The sequence below is a fragment of the Macrosteles quadrilineatus genome, unplaced genomic scaffold (genome assembly GCF_028750875.1).
Source record: "Macrosteles quadrilineatus isolate MER2022 unplaced genomic scaffold, UCM_ALF_1.0 Scaffold_2__2_contigs__length_208266976, whole genome shotgun sequence".
Lineage (NCBI taxonomy): Eukaryota > Metazoa > Arthropoda > Insecta > Hemiptera > Cicadellidae > Macrosteles > Macrosteles quadrilineatus.
Window position 1 is genome coordinate 156638145 of NW_026542595.1, and position 21477 is coordinate 156659621.

The window sequence follows — 21477 nt, forward strand, 5'->3', positions numbered from 1 at the left end:
CTTAAGGGGCCACTCTTCCCCGTTTTTTACGATCGTCAATAACAATTTGCTCGTGAGTGCATTGGGGGCTGCTGTAGACATTTAAAAAACCTAAACATGTACCAAAGTGTGTTTTCTCGGCGTATGTAAAGCATATTATGATATCAGTTACCCAAATTATGTAATTTGAAATCATGTTGCCAAAAGTGGCATGTGTGAACTAAACATTTTGTTGTTTTGGATATTCATTTGCTATAAAGTAAGTTTTTGTATGTAAGTTGTTTGTGTGATTGCCCAAGACACAAAATGTAAATTATCAAATTTATTATGATTTTATATTAATAATATTTACATTTTTATTGGGCATTATTGCTTAATGCAATTTACAGTGTGTACAAAGGGGAACAATGTAACGGAAAATATATACTGTAAGTGATTATTAGTGTTGTAAGAAAATATTTAATAAAATAGATCATTGAGATACATTTTTGAATTATTTCAGAGTGTCCAAATATTTGTATTAAAGTAGTATGACTGAATGATACATAGCCTTACTATTTCACATACTTAAAGTGAATTGAGTTAAGGAACCACACTTACTCATGGAGAGAAAAATTAAATAAAGAGATATTGATTGCAATTTGTTTAATATATATATATATACAATTTAATTTATTGGTTCAGTGGTTAGGGCGTGGGACCTTTCATGACATTCCATTGTCTGCGACGCCCAGTTCAAATCCCACCGATAACCAAGTTTCTTTGGTGTTAGGTAACGTCTTGATTGGCTCAGTAGTTCGGAATGCATTAAAACATATCCATCTGTTAAGGAATAAAAAATGACAGTTATCATAGAGATGAGATCTTTCTCTGTATTTGAGTCCTCTCTGCACTTACAGCCATACAAAAATAATTACTGTAAACCTCATACCTCAACATATATTTAGGGTTTTATTAGTTTGCATTATTTTTGTGGTAGGCCTAGTATAAATTTTAGTAATTGAAAACCCGAATGCACGAGCACAATCGAGTTTCTGTTTCGCCGCGCTGCCTCGGCCGCACCACCGTCGCCGCGCATGGTCGTCCGTAGTTCTCTATCGATTTTTACGTCGGTTCATGCAAACCACCATCTTCAAGCGGGTTGCAGACTGTCGGAATTCGGGCGAAACTAGCCTACGTTTCCTTTATCTGGTTCAAAATTCAAACTAGTGACATTTCAAACGGTAAAATTGTGTTTAGTTTTCCATTCATTATTTTTGCAATGCGAACGTGAAAGGTTTTCCACTTCGAGGACAGATTGAAAAAGAGTTTCTCCTCACCAAAGGTCAGTGATTTTCTAGAGGTTCAGAGCTATTATGTATTAGTTGTTAGTTGATATCTTGATTCTATAAGCGACATGAGTGAAATGTACACGCGTTAATTTCGTGACCGTCACCACTCACCTCATTATAAATTGGCCTACATAGGCTCTGCCAATCATAAATTCAGGCGTGAGTACAGGTCGATAATCTGACAAGTCTTCGTTCTATTTTAGGCGTGAAAAGTAATTGTAGTGCAAGAATGTATTTACTCATTAATTTTTGATATTGTATCACAATTTAAACATTTTAGTAAATAATGTAAACATACGTTAGGAAAGTAATGCAGCACGATGAGTCAAAAGATGTTCGTCTTGCAGGATTCTTTTCGAACCCAATCACGGTTCGTCATCAGGTAAAACTAAGGTTATTTTGGTGCATTTGCTGAGGACTTTCGATATTGTTTTTGAAATTAACTAATTTAATATTGATATTTCTTTCGCAATGTATCAAAATAGTATCTTAAAATGAATAAATTATATAACTACAAATATAATATTACTACTTGAAGAGGCGTACTATTTCGGGTGTATGTTAAATACTGGGAGTATCACAATTTACCTAGTTATTCCTATAGTTTTCGTTTCCATGGATTATAGTTATTACAAATATTATAATGGACTTGTTTATCGAATTAAATGATTACATATAAGTTGGTTGTGAATATGTTTATCATAATAACTTTACTGATACGCAGCTGGCGCTGGGGCAAGATATTCAATGAGGCGTATTCTGTAAACCTATAGCATTTTACTACTCATTTTAGATTGGCTTTTGGTGTCTAAGTGGGTCTGTGATTATAAAAGTCAGTAGCTGTTAGATGGCTCGAGACTCGTCCTGGATGCCCTTGAACTTGAGCTTTCAATGAATGAAACAGCTGAGTAAGCTACAAAGCTACATAGGTCATCACACTACGTTATACAACCATTGCATACAAATTCTGCTTAAAATCCGAGCTAAAAGTATGTTGCTGTCAATCGTGTATTAAATAATTGTAAAAATATTCCTAAAGATCTGTAGATTGCAAGCATACATATTTTAATGATGTAGCTGCAACCATTAAAACTTATATTGTATGAATGCACCAGTATTTTTGTAAATTTTAGTTAAAAGTACAAAATTATTTAATCTATGTTCCATCAAACATTGTTCCAAAAGCGAAAAAGGCCATGAACACGTGGTACAAAATTACATTTTCACGATAAAGTAATAAAAACAAATCAAGGCTTATACATAAGTTTTTATTTTCAATTATTTTCTATTTTATTGATAAAAAATTTGTAGGAATGGCAACACTTAATGCATTAGGCCTACGCAATTTGTGGTAAGTTTGTTGTAAACGATATTTTTTATACCACACATTTCTACGTAAATAAGCTACTATAAATACTACTGTAGTAACTATCAGATGTTTAATGAGTGTATTTGTTAATGAGTGTAACAGGACGATTCCATTGTCGAGTTTCAAAAAAATTAAATAGTTTTACAATTTGACAGCTTATTACCTTATTACCTTATTACCATCTTCTTGGCCGTTGACCCATCGTATAATGGGAATAGGCTGTGTCTGCGTAAAAAACTACTTATTTATTTCCGCACATATGTATAAGACTCACAAGTTTAAAATATGTAAGAAAAAACATAATTTTAGTACTCATGGCGGTTGCTATGTTCTACTTCAGCTCATCCAAACTACCTTCCAGGAATTCCTTTGTTGAGAAGTAGGGATTTTTACGGAAAAAATTTCCTGTGGTGGTTTTAAACTTTCTGCTGGCGAGGGTCTTAGTGGCAGCTGGGAGTTTGTTGAAGAAACGGATGGCACTTCCAGGGAATGAGTCCCTATTTCTACTGAGGCGAGTGCGAGGAACATCGAGTTGATTTCGGCCTCTTGTATTGTAGTTGTGAATGTCAGCCCTGGCCACCAGGCCCAGTTCATTGTTCTTGATTTCCTGCATGCATGCCCATATGTAGTGGCTATAGATGGTCAAGATGCCCAGGTTTTTAAAGATGGGTTTGCTATGCTCATGGCGATGGCTGCTTGTTATAATGCGCACAGCTTTCTTCTGGAGCTTCAAAACTCTGGCTGCCCCAGCAGCGTGTCCCCAGAGATGTATGATATAAGAGATGTGACAATGAAACATAGCATAGTACACCATAACCAGGTAGGAATCTGTAACACACTTCTTCAATCTCCTCAGTAGAAATATGACACGAGCCAGCTTAGTGCATACATGTTTGACGTGATCGCTCCAGTCCAGTGTTGAGTCAAGGTAGAAACCCAATAGTTTAACACTCCCACCGATGTTGTTTGGGGTGCGTGACAGAGTGCAAGTCAACCAGTTTGTCTTGGTCTCATTTAGTTGCAGTTTGTTTGCCCTGAACCACAGCTCCACATCTTTCAGATAATTTTTCGCTAGTTCCTCTGCAAGGAGCGGTGTTTTTCCTCTGATATACAAGGTAGTATCGTCAGCAAACAGCACAAGATTTCCATGCCACCCCAAGTCGTTAATAGCAATCAGGAAGAGAAGTGGCCCGAGAACTGAGCCCTGAGGGACTCCGTGCAGAACCTCCCTTTCTGCGGATTTTGCACCCTTTAAGTCAACCACTTGTCTTCTGTCACTTAAGTAGCTACTAAGCATGGAGAGAGCTTTACCTCTGACACCAAAAGCGAAAAGCTTATCAACAAGGATTCCATGGGGAACACAGTCGAACGCTCGACTCAGATCACACAGTGTAAGAGATACTGAGTCGCTGTCTTCAAAAGCGTTTGCGATTTCATCAGCAATGACTGAAACTGCTCCAGTAGTAGACCTGCCCCTCCGAAAACCGTGCTGCGAGTCACTAAAAAGGTTGTTTGACTCAAAGTAATTGCAGGTTTGTTCCTTTATTACTATCTCGAGAACCTTGCCGAGGACAGGTACCAAAGAGATAGGCCTATAGCTAGCCAGAATGTTGGGGTCTCCCTTTTTGTATATAGGCACTGTCCGTGCGATCTTCATGAGTGCCGGAAAAAAACCCTGCTGCAGGCTGTCATTGATAGCTAGGGTGAGGGGTGCAATGATGACATCCGCTACTTCCTTAAGGAGCTTGGTAGACCACCCATAGTAATCGCGGCTCACGGTGCTCTTAAGCCCACTTATAATCTTCCGGACCTTTTCTTCATTTACTTTAGTCCAAACGGTCTTACTAAGGTCGGGCTGAAACTCCGGCATCCGATCTTTCAAAATGTCCAAAGGGTCAGAGGGAGCATCAGGGATACTGGTAACTATGTCTGAGACTGATGAAATAAAGAAGTTGTTAAATTCATCGGGACTTGCAGCACAGCGCATTCCTGGTGTGGGCGGCTTGACTGAGTTTATGACATCCCAGGCAGCTTTACATTGGTTGTTGGAATTTTCGATGAATTTGACATTACCTGCTCTTTTCGCCTCTTCAACCCTTTTATTATACAGCTTCTTAGCTAACAGATACCTAGCCTCGTCTCCCCTGGCACGTAGCATCAGCATGAACTCCTTGAGTCTACTAAGAGTTGGAGTGTACCAATCGGATATGCGAGGTCCTACGCTTTTCTTTGGTTTAGGCCTACCCGCCTTACTCAGGGTTGCTGCCCGCTTCTCCTTTACTGGGAACACTGTATCCAGGGCTTCCTGAAGGTGGCTAAAAAAGGAATCGAAACAACTCTCACCCTGTGTTCTACTAGCTATTATGTCATCCCAGGCAATTTCATTTAGAGCAGTCTTAAAGCGAAGAATCCGTAAGGCCAGTGTAATTCAAGCCAGTGCGTATGTCGCACTTATAATTTTTCATCCACGCATGAGGCGGGGTACTAGTCACAGATTGAGGAGTTACATCCATTAGGATGGCGTCATGATCAGAAATCATGGGTATGACTACCCTTGTCACATAATTACTCTGGTCCATATTAGTTAAAATATTATCAATACACGCCATCCCTCGAGTTGGCAGGGTGTTTGTTATAAAAAATCCACACTGGCTTATTAGATTCCTAAAGAAGTCTTCATCACAAGAAGAATCTATTACATTTACATTAAAATCTCCACACATAATGACATTTACACACAAAGATGACAGATACAACAACGAGCTTTCTAGCTTATCACAGAAATCGGTGAAGTTCATTTTGTCAGGTGACCTGTACAGTGAGGCTACAACCAGATTTGACTTTGTGAGGTGCACTGCTACTAATTCACAAGACTTTTCTATGCAAAACTTTGTTAGGTCAATAATTTCATATTCTAGGTTATTTCTTAAGTATAAAGCGGAGCCACCATTTTTAAATACAGACCTACAAAAACTAGTGGCCAAGTCCAGGTTTTCCAGTTTACTGTTGCTAACCAGTGTTTGCTAACCAGTGTTCAGAAACACTCAAAATGTCAATATCCTCATCTCTACAAAGTATACTCACAGAGTCAAATTTATTTCGCAAGCATTGGACATTTAAATGTCCAACTGTCAACTTTACATCAGAGGTACTGGACCTTAAGTCAATTTCATTATCAGATAGGATTATATCTACGTCTTGTATAGGTCTACAAACACTTACCGATTGCACCTTCCTTGCCTCGTGTTTTGGGGTTGCCTCTCTAAAAAAGCATTCGAGTCAATGGTAGGCCTACCTTGCTGTCTCTCCTGCCGGTGTCTGTTTGCTATGTATTTCCTCACATAAATTCCCTCAGGCCAAAACTCGGGAGTTAGGACTTTATCCAGCGAACTTTCGTCAATTCCCACTTTGAAAGACTTATAGGTTGGATGCTTTGTCTTCAGTTAAACACATTCTGCATTTTGGATTTCACTATTCTTCATGAAGTTAAGCACGTTATCTGTCGTTGTCGAGGGTAGGAGACGGGAGACAAACAGCCATTCGTACTTTCCCGCAGTTTTTAAGCAAGAAGATTTACTATTTTTCCCAATCACTTCTACAACCCTATTTTTATTGCGATTTATGTCACTCTTGGAGACTCTACCAACTGAAACACGGGTGTTGTTAGCTGATTTTAGAACATTGGAATACAGGCTGGAAGTGCTACCGCTTTTTCCCAAATGGTTTATTTCTTTCGGTACACTTGTACTAGTCCCACTACAACCTAATTTAATGTTTCTTTGTTTAGATGGAGTATCAATCACATTCACAACACTCTTGGCATTATTAGATTCCGCTTCCACAAGACTAACATTTTGATTTTGCTCTTGACTTTGATTTCGATTTGCTTCAGTGTCGTTGTCGTCTGCTCTCGATGGTGATTCAGGTTGAGAATTTTTCTCTAAAAAGGCAGACGAGTTTTCTTCATGCAGTCCTTCAGTGATAGCCGCATCAGTTTTCTCACTCTCTTCTCCGGGTTTGCTTCCTGTAGGTCTGTTTGGAACGGAGTTTTTTTGTTTGTTCATATCCCCTCCACCAGAGTTTGAGATGTCAAGGTTCGAGCTATCGTCTGCGTAGCAGACGCTCACTTCCGGCAAAGAATCACATTGTCTACCCAGTCGTCTAATAATATTATTTGCTCTAATATTTTGATTTATTAAAACTCCAAGCTTGGATTTAAGATTTTCATGTGAGTTAAGCAGCATTTTTATATCAGTTTTAACTACACTGACCTCTTTCTCCAAATCCATATCCTTGTCAATAGTGGATTTTACTCGCCGATCACAGACCACACAAAACCACCTTATTTTTTTCAGCAATGAGGTTTATTGCGTCGTACTCTTTCTTCGATAATTTGATACACTTTATGTGGAACCATGACGAGCAGTATCCTTCACATTCAAGTGCGTTTTCACAGTCTTTAACCGTTAAATTGCACACTCCACACAAGAACTGATGTTTCGCGACCGCCATCTTCTTCTTCTTCAAGTCCAGGTGCTATGAAACACATTCCAGGATTTTTGATTTTTTTAAGGTTACGGAAAAGAATAAACAAATAATTTGATACAAAAAATGACCTTATTTGAAAGACTGTGTCATATAGTTCGTATACAATGTTAACCTTAAATAATTTTCTAGTTTGGGATGTTGATAATAGAATGGTGCAATTTTAAAATACCGGATACAGCTTTTGAGGAACGTAATGCTTTTAAATATTTTCATGACCAACGCCTTTCCTCAGCGCTGATTTGATAAAACACGGGATGCGTTTTCCGACGAATGTGTTTGACGCATCTTGAAATTGTCGATAAATCCAGAGTTGTTATTGGCTGTTTATCCCAATTACGTCATCTTGGGTGGGTAGTACCTGTAAAGCAGTGGTGCAGGTTGGTTTACTGCTTTAATGTTATTGCTTTGGTTGTCGTTAGCAACGTTTTGTCTTACGTTAATCGCTTGTGAGCTAAAAATACCAGAAAAAATTAAAATCCTAAGTCCATTTATTTTAAGTATATTTTTTTATCTGCGTAATGCCACCATTTCCCAATCTAGTGACAAGGTTCCTCATGATTTTAGTTGAATATCTGCTTCTTTATTGAATATTCTCGTGAAAATGTTTTGTCTCATTATTTGGCCATTAATGGCCCCTGAAATCATAGCTACGGTTCTCATTTTGAAACAAAGAGTTGCAGAATATTACTATTAGAGAATAAAAAATGTGACACATAAAATTGTAAATATTCCTATAAATTTTGAATAGGCTACACGACTTTTCAAATAACAAAAGATTTTAATTATTTTATAGACATGTTTCAAATGGACAGTTTTGGGTTTTGCAGATTATATTTTACTACAAAAGAATAGTTGGGACATTAGAACAATGGAAAAGTAAAAGTAAAACATACGTAATGTCATTAATTAACAAACCATCCCTCTGAATGCATTGTGCAGAACTTGTGTTAAATGATTCTTATTGTTACAGGAAGTTTTGCATACGTTAATTAATTTTTCTGAATGTACATAAATTACTATTAAACTAACATTCTGACTGTATAATGCAATTAAGGTATTATTCGGGCTAAAACAATTTAATTAATTGGTGAATCATACATAAATTATGATTAAACAGACAATTCTGATAGTCTATGAAACCTATAGTCTTGATCTTGATTGTGTTCATATTGCTTAAAACTAACTCCGAACCACCGGTTTATTTACTATCACATTTACATTTTGTGATTGGCCAGATTTGAACCCAGCTCTCCAAGGGTAAAAGTGTGGTACTCTAATTTATTTATTTTTTGTTTTCGTCCCAGGGAAGATAGAAGATGTAGAATCAAGAGGACATAATTTATATACTCCCAAAAATAATCCAATCTTGAGTGTAAAAACTGCGTTTGCGGTTTCATCTGACGTTGATAATTGGATATTGGTGATAAACTACCCTCTAGTGGTCGATGTAGTGGTGAGAGGGGGGGGGGGGGTTGATGACGTAGACCAGCTGACAGTGTCTGGTTACTTCTGAAGTAAAAGTCTTTGCTAACAGACCTTCTGAATCAGCGAAAAAATTGATTGTTTGGGAATGTGTTCCAATGAAAAGTAATGAAATGACAGTTTTTAATCGCATACAAAATCAAATCTGGTTGTGTTGATAAAATGTTTTTAGACAGAAAAGGAAATTTTTAAATTTTCATAATGCATTGTGGATGAAAGATACAACCATAATACTGTAATGATCTTTAATGGTTTTTGATCAGCTAAATACAGGTCAAAATGCACGTGCATGGAGGGTACTCGTCATAGCCTAGTACGTATGTACTGGTAATTCGTACAATTTTAAATGTCTGTACCAAACTTAACAATCCATAAATATAAGTTACATTATTGCTTTCATCGAAACAAAATATAGGCCGTCAAATAGACATTTAGCAGAAAAATATATATTAAATATACAATCAGGTTTTGTTGTTTTTAGCAAATCAACAACCCTATGGGGTAGAACAGGCCCCCCACTGTAAGACCAGACCGATTTAACTTTTTCATTTTAATGTCCCCAGAGGCAAAAACACTATTAGTTCAAACTTGTATATGTGTAATGTAAAACTCGAGTAATTTTAGTCCAATTTTGATGAAATCTGGCATGAATGTGTAGGAATTGGATAAAGTTGATTGAACAAGATCGGATAACGAGAGGTGTTATAAGGTTTTAAAATTTTAAAAAGTTGTGGGTTTCAAATTTTTACCCTTAAACGGGAAAATGAAAACAATTTCAGGCATCTCGTAAAGCTAAAAAATTCAACAAAAATTGTAAACTAAAGATCCTATATATTGATTCAAGGTTATAGAGGAAATATTAGAATAAACTGCACATTTAAAATTCCTGTGTTATTCTTTTAGAAAAAAAGGAAAGGGTTGGAGTTTGCTTCTTTATGAATATATTTTTAGAAATTCGTATTTGTTTCGATAATAAACCATCTTGATCTTACTTCTCTGTGACCATGAAGGTTACACGAATCAATGACACAAAAAACTTTATTTATATTATGACAAATTACATACAGTATTGTAACCATTGATACAATTATGTTATATTGACTTAATAGAAAGGTTACTGCGTATCAGACGTACAATATTAGAAACATGTGGACCATATTGTGAGTCTGCTGGCTCAATGGCAGCTAATGCTACAGGACTAATAGAGTTACTTCAACCGAGTCACTCAACCAAATGCTGCTGTGACTATCATTGGTTTCAATTCAACTCAATTCGTTTATTAATGGCATAAACCAGTTTACAAAATAAAGACTTAAATTAGTACAACCATCTAACAATTATTGATAAGATAAAAGGTATACATTTAGCAGCAAGCAGATACATTATAAACAACAACCACTTGGTTTGTGAGTGTTGTTCCAAGTATGAACTATTCATTATTGAGTCCGTGTCAAAGACAATTAAAATACGATATGGCAAACACATTCGTTTTTTGCCTCGGTTTATTTATTAAGTCTATCTTATGGTAGTGTCATTAGAGATTCTAAACGTCAAAAAATCAAGCTCTTTCCTGTCCAATGGCAATAACGCGTTTCTTGAACACAAGTTAAAAAATTGTATAACTTGTGTGCTGAGAGAAATAGATGGAATAAATTACAGAAACGTAGTAAAGTCAATACTTTACATTTCTGTGGGGGCGCAAATAATAGTACCATAATTTATCGCTTTTTTAAAAATATTTTTGAAAACCTTTCGTTTTGAGCTAAACAAGGTCATAACGCACCAAACCATACATACCCTACCATACTCCAGGTTGAGAGTCTTATAACTTTCTCCTAACATTGGTTGGGCTGATTAGCGAATTCGTCCAAACTAAATGTTATGATTATTTAAACGTCTGCTTCAAATTTCACCAAATTTCAGTGTTTTGGTTTTTGTGGAACAAAACCCGTTTCACGGAATGAGTGTTCCATGACGAGTAAAGCATAATAATACTGGACCTTGGACCGTAGGACTACCGTAACAGCATAGATGGTAACAGCTAATTCACTATAGAGAAACCCACTTTGAGAAAACTAACATTTCATAGTGTTTCTACCATCAAACATTTAGTTTTTTAAATTCTCCCAATACTTGTAAACAAAATCCAGTTTCTAAAGAAAAAACGGAATAACCTTTGAACACCCCTAAATGATTGAACCCTAAGTTATAAGGTGTGTTTCTTGTTTTTTTCATCTTTGAACGAAAGAAATTCCGACGAAGGGTTATCTTTACTTGTACCTACTGTAAAACTCCCAGCTTTACTAGTCTATAAAGAGAGTCTAAGTGGAGCGAGCTGGTGAGCAGTAACCATAAACTCCCAATTGCTAGGGTGCTTGAGGGTTTACAGTTAATTTGAACCACTACACATATAAACTTAGGTCTACATCAGTGTTATTGCTCTATGGTTTATCTGTGTTAACATTGTGTCTTAGAGGATAGTCAAATTGAATGTTGGGATGTATCATTCAAAGTTGCCATGTTAATCTTTTGAGAATTACTTTTCCGATTGATTTACATGGATCAATAAAAAACAATCCTGATGTACGATTCGGTCCGGTGTATACAAGGTGGCTCCGAAATATACCGACATTTTAAGGTACCATTTATAAACCAAATAAAACTAAAATATCACGTTAAAATTGTATAAAACTCAAATCGGATGGTCGCCATTTGGATTTTTCGCAAAACAATTTTTAATTTTTTTAAAACAGTTTTTGTAGTCAAATTAAATTTAGTACGTAGTTTATTAACACAAAGAACAATTTATGAAGAATTGATTTTTATAATATTTTTATGACGGTAATTTAAAAGTTAAATGACATAAGAACTACATAGCTAAATCTATAGATAGAAAACATAAGTGTTCAAAAACGTAACTGAACTGAAACCCACAATACCTTCAGATTTTACGAAATGATGACAAATTATTTTGTTACATCACAAGTCAATGGCATAACGGAGATTTCGTTGTACATAATCATAAGTCATACATAAGTCATGCAAACACAGATAATTTCTACTCTATCTTCTAAAGTGTATTGTTTCGCTTTAAAAAGTGTGTTTGTTAGTCACGCCATATAAACATTGTTGTGATTACATCAGGATAATCATCAAACTAATTGCTAGGAAAACTACAAATCTTTTTTTATTCATGACTTATTTTGAATTTATTGCTTGTTGACAAAGACAGGATGGATGTATGTAATGAAAGTTTATCCAAATGGAAAAAGGCACCGAACCGTTTCGCAACGTGGACAAAAGTAATTAAATTACTGGTCGTGTCTATCAGACCGCTAACACTGTTTAAACCAGGACAACGGGCTGATTACCGTGGTCAGTCACATTAACCTGAGTCAGTTTGTGTTTTTAAGTAATAAAACACATTGTATTTAATCTATTCCTATTAAATAGTTGAGCTTTATGTCTTTATATCATGCAAAAACCACTGGACCAACTAAATGAAAAGTTGCATGACAGTAGTCCTTTTTGGAATACTGTAGGTCTAGGTTTCTGCATGTGGGGCTTTCAAATTCTAGATGAGTCTTTTGTAAATAGATATGAATTGTTATAAAAAACTGGAATTTCCAAACAAACCCATGCTTAATTTTTTCTACAACGCTTTCAATTTTACAGCTTATTCGACATAGGAAATTTTGTAAAACGGCTACAACATGTTTTACTAAAATGTTAACTAAAGTAATTTTTATCAAAAAATTAAACAGTTGAGTGGGCCAGTTACAGAATGCGCTAGTGTGTAAAATTTCATTTTCTACCTTGTGTTTTATTGGGATATAGTTTATTTTTTATAACATCTGCTATGGGCCACAATAAGTAGTACCATCAGTTTGACTTGGTCAAATATTTGTTTATTCAAATCACTAATTTACACCAGCACAAGCAACCTATGGCTCACATCAACTACAAATATTAAAAAAACTGGTGACAGCTTTAACATGTGGATGGAATGTAGCTGTATCAACAGTCACAATTTTACTACAATCGTAGTCCAATAAACCACATAGTGTGCTAATGTCGAAGTTCCATTGTACCATTTATTTATTTGTACTATGCATAATATTGATGGTATAACATATCTTTTAATTTCGCTTCCAACAAGTTTCGTTTTGCCAAACAAACCGGTAATAGACACCAGCGCACTCTTTAGCTGGCTCTACCACGCACAGTTTCGTACTAAAACTATATACACCATTACTATGGGAATGGAAAGACTACTTAGTTAAAGATAAAACAAAGTGGTGCAATTGAGTTTCTTTAACGATGGTGTAGATGGGGGGTTAACAGTTTTCTACTGTGTCTTAAGGTGACCTCATTCTTCTCTTATGCCTTCTCACCCCACCAAGAACTAAAATAATGTTATTGAAAACCGTAAGGAAAAAAGTGTTTTTTGTCAATTTGTAATCTCGATAAGTTCATATTGAGCCGAAGCTTTGTAATATTTTAGCATACTTGCCTTATAACCTATGGTCTATAGCATAACCTATAGCATTCAAGTTGCTTTTCAATTTAGGACATCTGATATAAAAATGCATTCCTGTCCTGCAGACCAGAGTTCAAATCTATTAAACCACTAAAAATGTTTTAGCTTCGTGATAACGCCATGACTCGGGTATACATAATCTAGGAAGAAGGATAGGTGAGAACTCTGGTCCTATGGGAGGACTCCGAAAAAGACATACAACGTAATTAGAACTTTACTCAAGTCTTGAATATGAATACAATTAAAATTCAGAGCAAATATTATGGACAAATTGTATTACTTTTATGGGGAAAACATTACCATTTCCCTGGGGCAGATCTTAATAGAATCTCGGCAGAATGTCTTTACTCTAAACACGTCCAAAGATACCAAAATAATTAATACTAAACAACTATCACCAAATATTTAGTACTTTTTAAATCGTTTGAATGCAACGTCTTGTATGAGCCTCAATCAAGATGAATTACAAATATTCAATGTGTATACTGTTACAAGCTTTTACCCAGCTACTATAAAAAGTTGACAAAAAGTTAAACTTTTCATAATTAATTTAATTTTACCCGAGTTAGACTTGGTTTGGGAAAGAACTTTTCAACAGTCTTTGTATTATGTGATGTCAGATTGTTTTAGCTCAGTTATTATTGTTAAACAAACACTATTCAACTCTTAACAAAAAAAAAAAAAAAACTTTAATAGTTGGATAGTCAGTAGGTTAAATCGTTGGAAATCTTAATTTATTTTTAATGAAATGTTTCCAAGAGGTTTTAATTACAATTTTAATATGGTGCCTTTTTTATTCGATTTTAATTTACTTTTTAGGAGGATAAAACTTCAGATAATCTTATTTTAGACTTCGACAGGGAAATAAAATTAACCATAGATATTCATAAGGCTTGATGAAAACAGCGAACGCCGGAAGCGGCGGATTGCGTGTTACTCCCGAGATTCATCAATTTTGATAGCAATCTCTGACATGAACTGCACATCTGTCGAGCAGAGAGAGAACTGCTTAAATTAACTGTGCAAATAATAAACTAATTATTCATATTCGGCCTCAAATACACTGAACATCGAAAACTGTACCTATGACCATGGATATAACTAGACATCCATTTCCATGTTAAAATAGAATGATATTGTTGATGCCAGTTTAAGAATAAATATAAACACAGTTTAATAGAGCCACTGATGAAAATATATCCATAAACAAGTAAGCTTCAACAATTTAATTTTTCTCCATAAGAACAACATGGGGATTTTAATTTTACTATTTTTAAATTTTCTCCGTAACCAATAACTGTACTTCAATATACTAAGTTATTTTTTAAGCTCATAAAGGATAAATTGGGAAATTTTATGTTTTGAGGGTCAAAAATGAGATAAAACAATTTTACCATAAAAACACCCATAATGCCCTTAGTTCCTAAAGTTCGATCATGATGGTTCACGTTTATCCTATCTTCAAACCAAATTTAATCAAAAACGGACAAAAGTTTTCGCGTCCACGGATGTATAAATCTAAAATTTGAACGAATTGTGTTTTCGGCTTCTTGAGACATGAAAACGAAAAAGTATATCGGTCCCAGGTCTATGTCTTACCCTGCTACATACAGCAATAGCTACTTCCCTATAGGAAAATTAACTAAAAGTAGTTACAGTGGATCCATATAGATTTGATGTCTTCTTCAGGATCCAAAAGTAAGTGAACTAACAATTATAAAATATCGTTAAAATACATGCAAACGAGAAAAGACATCTTATGACTTGGAAACTTGACACATGCTTAGAACATAAAGTAACATAGAAGCAAACTATTACAGAAGGTAAACTATTTGATTGGAAACAGTTTGTAAAGATCTCTTTTCGATAGGTGTAACGAAAAAAATAATTCATTAATATTGCATCCACGCAGTCATATACAGTAGGTAGGCCTAAGTTAATCTACGTATATTACGTTAGTTTTATTTATGAATAAACAACATTAATCCATACAACATTGTGTATCATGATTACAAAAGCTTGAGTGTTAAAAGCCAGTGTAGAAACGCGGCATTCAGGATGTTCTGCTAATTAAACTGAGATAGCGGTTCTCCACGGGACTCTTATACTGCTGTCTTGACTTTATGTTAATTTATGGAACAGATTAAAAAACAAACAATAAAAGTAATTGGCACGGGTTTGTTTGTCTTAAGCTGTTGCGTGGATTTTGAATGGTGGAAAAAATAGATTTCTCATGCTGAAAATCCAAGATCTTTTATGTGTATTTCATGAAGAAAAAAAATTTTGTAGTCTCGAACCTCACAAACTTTGTGAGGTGGAATTTTGAGGTTTGTGAAATTTTGTGTACAAATTTTTTTTTTTAGGGTAGATGTGGCGATTTGTGCTTTAATAGCGTTCTAGTCACATATAAATATGTACATAGTCTATATGTAGCGACATGTATGTAATTATTTTTTCAATGTAAGATGTATTGTCAATGACTAATTCCAGAGGACAATCAATTGCTTATTATTATGCAGTTTCAAGGTTAATTTGGTTAAAATAGTTTTAATAACTTAGACAATACGAAATTAACAGTGTAGAACCTTTTCTTATAATTAAAAGAAATCGCTAAGTTGCTTTCCGCTTATTCGTGTGGATGAATTTTTAAGGGTTGTAGATTCAATTTAAGGATTAAAATACTAAAAATGACATTTTTGTTTGATATAATTATTATATGTTGTTTATATAAGTAGCAAGAGTGTTCCATCGTAGACTAACCAACACTGTTTTATCCATGGTTCTATAGAACTACATTAAGATGATTCTACGAGTTGTTAAATGAAAAAAGTTGAAACTAGGAAGTAGGAAATAGAGTTAATCTGGCGCAACCGACTAAATGGTCAATTCTCTGTGGACAATCGATAAACAACCAACCTGTTTGTGTGTTGGATTAGCAAACTGAGTTTGGCGACATTTTGATCCATTTGATCCCATTGAAAGCGACAGATAAAGCTTTTTATTCGATTTTTGGGAAGCTTTATTTATCCGGGAAGCTATTTTCAGAATATAGGTGAACTTTTATTTAGGTTTTTAAATCTAGTTTGATATTTATTGAAAAGTGTTGTTAATGAATTCTAGTTTGTGTTTTTACTTTGAATTAAATACTGCAATTTGATTTATACGTAGCAAATTAGGATTTGTTTTAATGTGCATCTTATGATCGGTTAAGTGCGTTTCAGTGCGCTGATTTTTATTTTTATGACCTATTTTTGCGTAAATCGTGCAGTGTGTACTTTATATTATGATAATAGCGGAGGATAACATCAGTTCATGAAGAAATCATCCTGTTTTGCCATGGTAAATTTCAAGTTGGTCAATGATAAGAATAAACAGTAAATATTTAAACACACTCTATATATATTGGACAGAAACGCACTGACATTTTTATTTAGGTAATTCAGTAGATATAATTAATCTACAAGAGAGTATGTTTAATATATAATTTTTAATTAGGTTTGTAGTACAACGGTTTAACATTTTAGTTAGTCAACGGCTGCCTAATTTGTAGTAGATACTGTAGATATTTTGCAAATTGTAAATTTGATTAAATGTTACTCCACAGAAAATAGGCAAAGAAACCAACTGAGCACGATTTTAAATAACTATTTTTTGAGAAGAATCATCATGGTATAACGCAGTTGCGGTTAATTAAAATCGATAGATTAATTACCGATTAAAATTCTCCATTGAGAGAGCACATGTTTGTTTTTAAGAGTAAAAACTAATGCCTACAAATAAACGTAAGATCATTTTTGCTAAACATAATATATTACATTATTATATAACATATATAAAGGAAATTAAGTTAATGGAATGGTATATAGTACACACAGTACTATGATAAGCTAGCAGAGGAATAACATGTGCAAATACAAAAGGAAATTATTTGTGGCATTTGTGGTTGGTTGCCATTGCTGTTTATGGAAAGTTTAAGAAACGACGAGACCTAAAGGTCAAGCCATATTTACAGAACCAATCATTTTTGCATTTTATATAAGTTAAAAGTAAAATGTCAAGCAAAACAAGAATTGTATGCTGCTCGGTCTTAAGCTCGGGTTAAAGGAGACGACATTTTAATCTAAATAGAATTGCGCTCTTGAGTAAAGTTTGCGTAGGCGAGGCGGAAGAGGACAAGAAAATGAGCTCCACTTAACACGTGGAAACGGAAACGAACTTCATTTTACACTTGGAAACGGAAATATCCCCCAATAAGTGGAAACTGTTTTTAGAATGAAGGTCCGATCAAATATTCACTGTGCTGTTTTGATGTTGTTTACAAAATATTTCATTACATATTCGACCTTTTTCGTTAATGTGTTTATTTTATAAGAATGAATTACATAAATATATTATATAATAAATATCTAGAAACACTTTTCCCCAAAATGATTAATATTTTTTTATGTAGATTAATAGCATCGAGCTTATTATTTATTATTTATATTATTTATTTTAAGATCAATTAAGTAAATAACTTACTCCATAAATATACTATTAATTTCACAACTTATAGTTAGCAGTTATGGAAAATACTGAAAATGGAACAGCAGCTAAGAGCCTGTTTAAAATAAGAAAATGGTACAGCGATTGATGGGGAAATTGCTTTTGAGATTGATTGTTGTCAACGATAAATCCAGTGTGTCTAGAAGTAAAAATAAATGTGCAAATGTTAAAAAAATAAAATAAAATTAATAGGCTAAGTCTAGCCTCTTGATAATTTCTTTTGTTGTCCCGATTAAAAAAAAACCCCGTTGCGTTGTATGAACTTCTTTAGAACTAGTTATAATTAAACACCTCTTTGTCTTTATTTTGTTTGGCTCAAGTTGATGTTCCGTTATGCAAGGTAATTTCTTGGACAATAATCACTCAATGGATTCGCAGTACAGCTGACATCAACAAACTTATGTTGCGTAACTATTATCAAACTCCTTGCTATTACCATCGGGAGAGTTTACTCTTAAGACAATCATCCACCTCTTACATCAAAATCAAACCTCTTGAAGCTTACCACAAAATTGGAGAATACCAATCAGTTTAATGTTTGGCCATTTTTTTGATGATACATAACCAAACTATATTGTTAATTTTTTAAATTTATATTTTGACTTCCCAAATGCCTTTTCCTTTGGACTTTGGTTGGTAGTCCTGGCTAAATAGACATTTTATCTTAGTAAAATAAATACAGTTAATTTCACTGCACTCTACCACAGACAAGGGAAGAAGTACTTACTGTATTATCTTGCCTGTGATTATACTGAAGAATCAGTGTAAGTCATCAACGTGAAGTCATAAAATTAAATTAATGATTGTCGAATTAAATCAAGTCAATTCGTTTATTTCTGCCATTTTAACAATTGAACACACACAATACATATTGGTTTGCAACGTGAAGAAAACTCAAACAATTTTACGATAGAAAGCGTGTGTTCAACCACTAGTTGTTTACTTTTTTATAATACAAATTTTGCTATTATAAAATACCAAAAAGAGGACTGTGTCTGGTTGTAACGAAGTCGAAAATATCCATTAAAACAGCACATAGGGGCCTCAGATATGCAGAGAAACTAAAAAGACTTTATAAATATTGTTATTTATATACTTTTTATACTATTATTTTTACCTGTTTAGATTACAGATGGATAGTAGTACCTGTTTATAGCCTTTGAGTGATGTGGGGATTATTTTGAAACGAGATTGAATACAAATTATGCCTAATTTAATCTATTTTTGAAAAGTAAACCACACTTTTTAACTTCCAAAACAATAAACCACACACTGGAAAAGTAACCAGGGAATTGCAAGTAGTTTCAATTCTCGCATGGATTCTATATTCTGTAACTAACTACAGTAATGTTAACGCCAGCAGCGGAGTTGGTTATCCAGTTAGCAGCGTGTAGATGACGGGAAATGCCACTCTGAGATGTAATTAAATGGTAAATTGTTCATCTGGGTGGAGACGAAGGTACAGCCCTGTTGCAAGTTTCAATCTCGGTAAAGTCAAACAATAATCTCCCGATCGCTTGTTGTAGTGATTCGCATTGAAGTGAAACAAGCAGTTAGTACGCAAACTTGGTAAACAAAGGTAAGGGGCTAAAGGCAGTCGTTGAAACACTCTAAGGGAAATTTTCTTGAAAAGTAACTTATAGGTATAATTTGTTCCAAAATATTGTTATAATGAATAAGATATAGCAGCATTATAACATTGACTTTATTATAAAGTCAATGATTATAATGAATAAGAGGATAACAATTTCGCCAAAAAGATCCTTCTGCTCACACAGATATTGAAAACCACCACAACATTGACAAAACTAGTTAAAGTCTATAACAAGTGAACGTACAATAATAGATACAGAATAATGCAAACATTTCACACTAATAATTGTAAAATTAAGAGCTACATCGGAGAAAACTCGAAAACAGAAAGACAGAATAAAAACAAACCCAGAATATAGAAGAACAAGTATTGGGAGAATATAGAGAACATAATCATTATGCAATTCTTACGATAATTTAAATGGTGCCGGAATTAAGCCACTGTTTAAGGACCACGTTTAAGTCAAATGTTACTAAACTATTAGTATAATATTGATTAAGTATTTAAAACCAATGCTGTCGTGAATTAATAAAAAGATTTTAACTTGCTTGATTTGGTTCAAGCACAATTTATTATCAAATTCTTTCAGAAATCTACACCCTCCTCAAAGGCTATTCGAATTAATAATGTTTCTGATGGATTAATTAGGACGCGTTGCAGAAAGTCAACAGTCCCGGAAGGTCAAATAATTTAATTATATACGATTTCTATTACATTATACAAAATACTCTACTGACATTCCTATATACGTACTAAACATAGTATTGAGATAACGTTTCTAGTTAGTGGTTATAGAACGCCAGACTTCTGCCCTAAAAACTCGAGTTCAAATCCCACCAATCGTCAATTTTCTAACTTGATGTGATCCGAAGGTTCAGAGCAGCGACCACAGAATTAATATTCTTCTTTTAATCTGTGGTCGCTGGTTTAGAGTCAGAGCTGTAGCTCCAACGGTGAGAACTTTCTCTGTATAGGAGACCATTCTCTAAAGTAAAATCCATACGATAATTTATGTTATTGTACTAAATGAAGCAAACATAAGTAGGATCATAATAATGTTAATCGGAACGGAAGTTAGATGTATTTAACTAATTAGCTGTTTTCTGCTTTAACTGTTTAACTAGTTGAACTGTCGAACTTACAAAATATACAAAGAAATATAGAATACTTCATCGCCAAAGCTTAAAGTAACTTTTTTTTGCCCTCAATTCAATTGACCGAGGAGAAAGCCGAGGTTTGAAAAAATTAGCTTAAGAGACTTATGGTCCTTATGGGTATGTATGTTTTGTAATTTTAAAAAAGAAAGTGTACATTGTTGCAAAATTCTATGAGATAGCTTCTGCCAACAACAGTTTTTAGTGATACATGCAACTATTTACTACTGTTTTAGTCTTTTAAAGAAATGTGCATAAGATATTACTCCACTAACGCAATAACAAATTCAGATCCAAATCACTTTAACACTTAAACAATATAACTAATTTGGTTAAAGCTTGCATTAAGAGCTATTTATTTCACTAAACTGTAGGATTAAATTACGATGGACAGAAATATACAACATTTAACAGATAAATACATATATTAAAGTAACTGGATTAAAACAAATATGTATTTTATATTCTTATTCGAAATCGGCGGGCAAAGTTGTAAAGGGAAAATGTACATCTGTGTCTTGTGGCTGGGATCCAGCTGATACTTTTTATCCTAGGAATACAAATAACTACTTAAGCCCAGTAACGCATTTATTGGACACATACGTTTAGTTTGCAGTAATTCACAATATGTTCAGTGATTTGATTATTATGTATACTTGTATGTTGAAAACAAAATAACTAAACGTTCATCAATTTCTCACGAATTCAAATTAACTGCACTTTACAAATTCAAACAATTTAGGTAGAAACATCGTTTTACGTTATATTTTCTAAACTACTTTATTTCCGTGCGAATATTTATAACACTAAACTACAACATTACGCATTAAAACTTGATTTAATTAATCATGCAATTTTTTTTAATTTCTAAGTATCAAATTATTGATTCGACTCATGATAAGTTAGGAAACTAATAATGGGTCTCTTGTGGATAT

At 34.1% G+C, this 21477-nt stretch overlaps 1 protein-coding gene across 4 annotated transcripts in view; it reads left to right on the plus strand.

Annotated features, from left to right (window-relative positions):
* The first annotated feature begins 1101 nt into the window (after positions 1–1101).
* The window catches only part of LOC128984101 (synaptotagmin 1-like), an 86671-nt gene continuing 66295 nt past the window's right edge, over positions 1102–21477 (plus strand). For all 4 annotated transcript variants that reach the window (XM_054403383.1, XM_054403385.1, XM_054403384.1 and 1 more), the window contains exon 1: positions 1102–1303. The gene's annotated coding sequence lies outside the window, so the exon portion shown is untranslated. The remainder of the gene's footprint in view (positions 1304–21477) is intronic.